The sequence below is a fragment of the Hyperolius riggenbachi genome, chromosome 3 (assembly GCF_040937935.1).
Source record: "Hyperolius riggenbachi isolate aHypRig1 chromosome 3, aHypRig1.pri, whole genome shotgun sequence".
NCBI classification, from domain to species: domain Eukaryota; kingdom Metazoa; phylum Chordata; class Amphibia; order Anura; family Hyperoliidae; genus Hyperolius; species Hyperolius riggenbachi.
Window position 1 is genome coordinate 86,598,071 of NC_090648.1, and position 6,477 is coordinate 86,604,547.

The following is a 6,477-nucleotide window of genomic DNA, read 5'->3' on the forward strand; positions in this document are numbered from 1 at the left end:
TGCATGTTGGACGTGTGTATCAGCTTTAAAGGATACCACAACTGAACATGTGTGGTTAAAATGAGTGCAGCACTGTATAGGTTGTAATACGCACATACCGACTGTTCCTCCCGCCCCCCTCCGTCTGCCGCCGTTCACACACTATACACTCCGGTGTGCGGCGACTTGCTTGACCTCTGCCCCGGACATACTCCGCCCTGTGTGCGCAGTATGTCCTTCCCCCTTCACTTCTGGCCGTCGCACAGTGCGAGGCTCAGAAGCTGCTGTCCCCTCTGCGCTGCGTGTGCGCTCCATTACACCGAGCGTCACATGCTAATTATGTGACGCTCGGTGTAATGGAGCGCACACGCAGCGCAGGAACAGTCGGTATGTGCGTATTACAACCTATACAGTGCTGCACTCATTTTAACCACACATGTTCAGTTGTGGTATCCTTTAAGGCTCATACACCCCTACCAACAATCTGTGCAACTATCTTCCAAACTTGTCTGTTGGAAGATAAGTTGTGTGTGTGTACAGCTGACAAACAACCAGATGACCAACTGATAACAGGTTGTTTACCAAATCACACCGGTGGATCAATCTGACCAATTATCATGCAGGTGAATGTGTGTACAAGTCTTTTGAACAACTTTATTGCTTTTGAATGCAGACATGTTGTGAAGATTGTCATTTAGCTTGCACGCTAAGGGCTCGATTCACAAAGCGGTGATAACCCAGTTAAAGACTTTAGACGTGATAACCATTTTTATCATGCCTTAACTCAGTTTAGGCATGATAAGCTTAGGCATGATAAGTTTAGGCATGATAAGTTTAGATAAGTTTAGATTGCGCGCAAAGTCCCACACGCAAAGCAGCGCCATTAAACTCTATGCAAAGTGCACCAGACTTTGCTAGCGCAAAACTTTTGATCAGCTGTGCACTGCGGTGCTAACCCAGTTGGTGCTTAAACTTATCACGCCTAAAAACTTATCACACCTAAACTTATCACACCTAAACTTATCATGCCTAAACAGAGTTTAGGCGTGATAAAGGGCTTTTCACCAGAGTGCTAACTGTTAGCACCGCTTTGTGAATCAGGCCCTAAGTATTTAATTGAGTTCGTTGTTTAGTTGGTTGGCGTGTGTGTACGTACTTGTCAGGTATACAACTTGTTGTGTGGTTGGTCATGTTGTGCTGTTGGTTGTGCATTAAGTTGGACGTGTGTATAAGCCTAGGCTCAACACACACCATACAATCTTGGTTGTTCAATCTTACCACTTTCATGTAGTATAAAGGTGCCCATACACTCGTCAGATTGGCAGCAGACAGATAAGAAATGCATCTGATGATCTATCTGATGCGTTTTTAGAACATTTTTTACCAGGATAGAATTCCAATAGATTTCAGTTTGAAATCTGTTGAAATTCGATCTGATGGCATTTTTTTGCCATCAGATTTCCATTAAGGCCAATGCAAACTGATAAGCAATCTCATCAGATCGACCTAAATTTTCCACCCTGCTAGTTCGATGGAAATCCATCGAAATCGATCGAAATCGGCCGTCGATCGGTCGATTGGCCAACCGATTTGCGATCGATCGATCGATCGATCGCGATCGATCGGTCGGCCAGAAAATCGGCTGAGTGTATGGGCTGCTTAAGAGCTTATTTTCAATCTGTTGACCCTTATACTACATAGATTTGGTACATCTGTACAACCAAGATTGTGTGGTGTGTGTTGAGCTTAACACTAGAATTACAGAGTTTTCTATTTTCTGTTGCAAGGCTAGAGGTGTTATTCACCCCTGCTGAGATGTTCACAGGTCTTCAGGGTTGATTATCTTCAATCTATTGTTGTGCAAACCACCCATTACCTGTAAGGCCTTGCACATTTGCATTTGTGTACACAGAGTAGCTGTGTGAGACTTGGAAACCTTCAGAAATGCCTGCCCTATCTATACAAAATATTCCCCACATTCACTGACCTGCAAATTCACAATATATGGAAACACAAGTCTTTTATAAGAAATTGTGTGAAAACAATGAAAAGTTGCTGATACAATGACATGAATACAATGAAAACTTGCAGATTTTATTTAAGTATTTATATAGTGCCATCATATTACGCAGCACTGTACAGATTATATTGTCCCGTCACTAACTGTCCCTCAGAGGGGCTCACAATCTAGTCCCTGTCATAATCATATAGTATGTCTATGTATGTATCATGTAGTCATATGTATTTATCTATATAAAAAAATGCAAGTGCACTCTAATCAGTTCCAAGGGCCATTCACACACACAAGAAAGCATGCAATTTTTCGTATATATGATTCTGTGTTTGAGATGTTTGTATTTTTTTTTTACTTAACATACAATGTGATGCCATTAAAGGACAACTGGAGCGAGAAGAATATAGAGGCTGCCATGTTTATTTCCTTTTTAAACAACAACAGTTGCCTGGCAACCCTGCTCATCTATTTGGCTGCAGTAGTATCCAAATAGCACCAGAAACAAGCATGCAGCTAATCTTGTCAGTTCTCAGATAATAATCTCAAAAACACCTGATCTGCTGCATGCTTGTTCAAGGGCTAGAACTGGTATTGCTTAAAAGGAAATAAATATGGCAGCCTCCATATCCTTCTCACTTCAGCTGTCCTTTAAGATATCTTACATCTGCAGCTGACGTGTTTATGCAATTTCACAAATCAAAGGACAATTTTATATGCCAATGGTGAAGGCTTGTATAAAAAAACTTAAAGGAACACTGTCACGAAAATCTTAAAATTTTAAATATATATAAAAACATAAAAATAAGGGCTGGTTCACACGGGCTTCTGCCGAGCTTTCGCCAGCGTTTAGACGCTAGCTTTTGAAGGCATTTGGGAAGCGTTCAAGGCTAGCAGCTCTGGTCTCTGCTATTGTTTCCTGGCAGTTACCGCCTCTGAAAGCAACATGTTGCTTTTGAGACTAGACACAACGCCGGGATCTACCGCCAGGCTTTCATGAAAGCCTGCAAAAGCCAGCTCTAAACGGTTGAATGGGACGGAGGTAGATCCCAAAAAACATTGCGCCTTAAACGCCGCATTAAATGCCACACAAACGCCCGTGTGAACCAGCCCTAAAATGAGCCATAAATTAATGTTCTCCTATGTTGCTGTCACTTACAGTAGGTAGTAGAAATCTGACAGAACCAACAGGTTTGAGCTAGTCCATCTCTTCATGGGAGACTCTGAGCATGACCTTTATTCTTTATAAAGTCATTCCCTGAAAAAGATTTATACAAAGATGCTAGCCAGCTTATCTGCTCACCGCACACTTTTTTGTCAGTTGGACAAAGCAACTGCAATTCACTAAGAGCTTTTGAAAATAAAGAAATCCCTGAGAATCCCCCGTAAGGAGATGGGCTAGTCCAAAACCTGTCAGTTCTGTCAGATTTCTACTACCTACTGTAAGTGACAACAACATAAGAGAAAAGTAATGTATGGCTCATTTTACTCTGGGAGAAATGCACTTCTTATCTGTATATGTTTACATGTATTTTAAATTTTAAGATTTTCGCGACAGTGGTCCTTTAAGCACATTCTGTGATGCAGTAGCTTATAAAACCACATTCAGCAGGAATAACTTAAAGAGGGACCTCTAGGGATCTAGTGCAGGATGTAATACATTATTAATGGGAACCTGAAGTGGAAGGCAGGTGCATCGCTAGGTGTAAAGATCCGGGCTTTAATCCTATTAAATGTTCAGGGATGCAGGTTGCTATGGCAGTGCTTCTCCACAATCACAGTGGGCGGTTTGCAGTGCAGTCTTGCACTCCTCTTTCATGCAGGCGTTAAAGGGGACCTGAACTCAGAACTTCATCTCTGCTCTAAAGGAGCAGCAATGGCTTTAAAGAATTTTATTTATTTTTTTGTTACAGCTGATACAAATCCTTAAATAAATCTATAGTGTGACTACTATCTGCTTTCATGGAAGCACACATTAAACTCCTGTGTTTACAAATGAGCTCTCTGCCGTGGCAATAAGCTGACACCGCTGAGGGATCAAATTACAACTTGTGCTTAGTCACAGATGAGGGGGAATAAGACAGGCTAAACGCTCTAAATGGACTTGAGATGGACATCAAGGCCTTAAAGCGGACCCAAACCAAACATCAAAATATTTAGTTGCATCGCTCTGACACATACAAAGATAAATAAACACTCCTTTAAGCCTATGAGCATTTCAGTGCATGCTTTTCACCCTTCTCTTTCATAACTGGGATTATACAGGTGTCAGCCATTACTTCTGAGCTTAGTAGGAGGTTTTAGATCATGTGTGTGGTTGTCATCAGCTACCCTCCCTCACAGGGGCGTCGTCTATGTGAAATCTCACACAAGCTGAGATCAGCTCACCTGTGACATCATCAGTAGCAGCCTGTGTTTTGTTTTTGTTTTTTTATCTCCTCCACCAGTCTGCCGGATACTGTCCCGGCAATATGAAAGGAAGGGAGCGGTTCCTCCAATAAATGTAAAATATTTTATATTTGTCATCATGCAGCTGAAAAAAGGCTGCTATTTATCATTATAATTTAGAAAATAGATTTTATTTCTGAAATCTTGTATTTTTAATTTGGGTCCACTTTAAGGGGCATCAAGGGGAGGCAAGGGAAGGGGTGTGAACATTAAGGGCCCCCCCTCAAAGTTTTGATTGGGGGAGCCACATGATTGAATTGTAGTTACGCCACTGAAGATATCCATATTTGAATATACCTGGCTGTTTCCTTTTCATAATGGTGACATTTGTGACCATTTTTTGATGTCTCTTCTGGGGCTATGCACAGTGGCGTACCTACTGGGGATGCAACCCCATCGGCTGCAGGGGGGGGCCCGGGGCCGCTCTGAGGCCCGCCAGCCGTGTGCAGGGGAAGCGCTGTCCCTCGATTGTCGGACCCCCCAGCCAGGTGTGGAACTGGCCGCGGCGTCTAATAGACGCCGGGCCAGTTCATTACCCGCAGCCCCGCAGTCTCCCGGGAGGCAGAGCAGGGCTACGGCAAGATGGCTGCCGAAGCCCTGCTCTGGAGACTCTTTATGTCTCCAGTACAGGGCTTCGGGAGCCATCTTGCCGTAGCCCTGCACTCTGCCTGTCAGCACGGGAGATGTGCTGCAGAAGGATCGTCGGGGAGCTGCGAGCCAGATGCCGGGAGAGGAGACTTCTGCCAGGTGAGTGAATTTTTTTTTTTTCACAGGTGAAATTGTTTTTTGTTTTTGTTTTTTTTTTGGTAACTGCTGCCCACACTTCTATTTTCTGGTGCCTGCTGCCCACATTGCTATTTTCTGGTGTCTGCTGCCCACATTGCGATTTTCTGGTGTCTGCTGCCCACATTGCGATTTTCTGGTGACTGCTGCCCACATGGCGATTTTCTGGTGTCTGCTGCCCACATTGCGATTTTCTGGTGTCTGCTGCCCACATTACGATTTTCTGGTGCCTGCTGCCCACATTGCGATTTTCTGGTGTATGCTGCCCACATTGCAATTTTCTGGTGTCTGCTGCACACATTGCTATTTTCTGGTGACTGCTGCCCACATGGCGATTTTCTGGTGTCTGCTGCCCACATTACGATTTTCTGGTGACTGCTGCCCACTTTACGATTATTTTCTGGTGACTGCTGCCCACATTACGATTTTCTGGTGACTGCTGCCCACATTTCGATTATTTTCTGATGACTGCTGCCCACATTATGATTATTTTATGGTGACTGCTGCCCACTTTATGATTATTTTATGGTAAAATGCTGCCCACTTTACGATTCTTTTATGGGGAAATGTTGTTCACTTTACGATTATTTTATAGGGAAATGCTGCCCTATTTGCAATTAATTTCTGGTGAAATGCTACCCAATTTATGATTAATTTCTGATGAAATGCTGCCCAATTTACGATTCAATTCTGGTGAAATGCTGCCCAATTTATGATTAATTTCTGGTGAAATGCTGCCAATTTACGATTAATTTCTGGTAAAACATTGCTGCATTAGGATTATTTTATAGTGAAGCACTGCCCCATTACGATTATTTGGCGCCTATTGGGGGGCCCCATCCTAATTTTCGCAGGGGGGCCCAGTGATTTCTAGTTACGCCCCTGGCTATGCAAACAAAATAATTGTGCTGTAACAGTTAGTGCAATAGATAAGCACAAAATAAACTAAATAAGAAAAAAAAACCTTCACGTGTTATATAACTTTGACCCATGTCATATTAAAACTAAGTAGGGACAAACTCAATCCATCATCAAAAAATATATATTTTTCAAACTAATGATCAAACTTGTAAAAATTTCAGCAAAACTACAAGAGTCTGAATCTCACAAACTACCCATGTTTGAATAACCCTGGGTGTTCTCTTTCCATAGTGGTGACATTTGTGGCCTTTTTCTGATGTCCTGTCTCTTCTGGGGCAATGCAAACAAAGAATGGTGCTGTAACAATTAGTTCAAAATGATGGTTTGCAAAAAAA

At 42.7% G+C, this 6,477-nt stretch overlaps 1 long non-coding RNA gene across 1 annotated transcript in view; it reads left to right on the forward strand.

Annotated features, from left to right (window-relative positions):
* The first annotated feature begins 515 nt into the window (after positions 1–515).
* Positions 516–6,477, forward strand: part of LOC137562795 (uncharacterized) — a 14,098-nt gene continuing 8,136 nt past the window's right edge. The window contains exon 1 of the long non-coding RNA XR_011030190.1: positions 516–552. This is a non-coding gene — a long non-coding RNA (uncharacterized lncRNA). The remainder of the gene's footprint in view (positions 553–6,477) is intronic.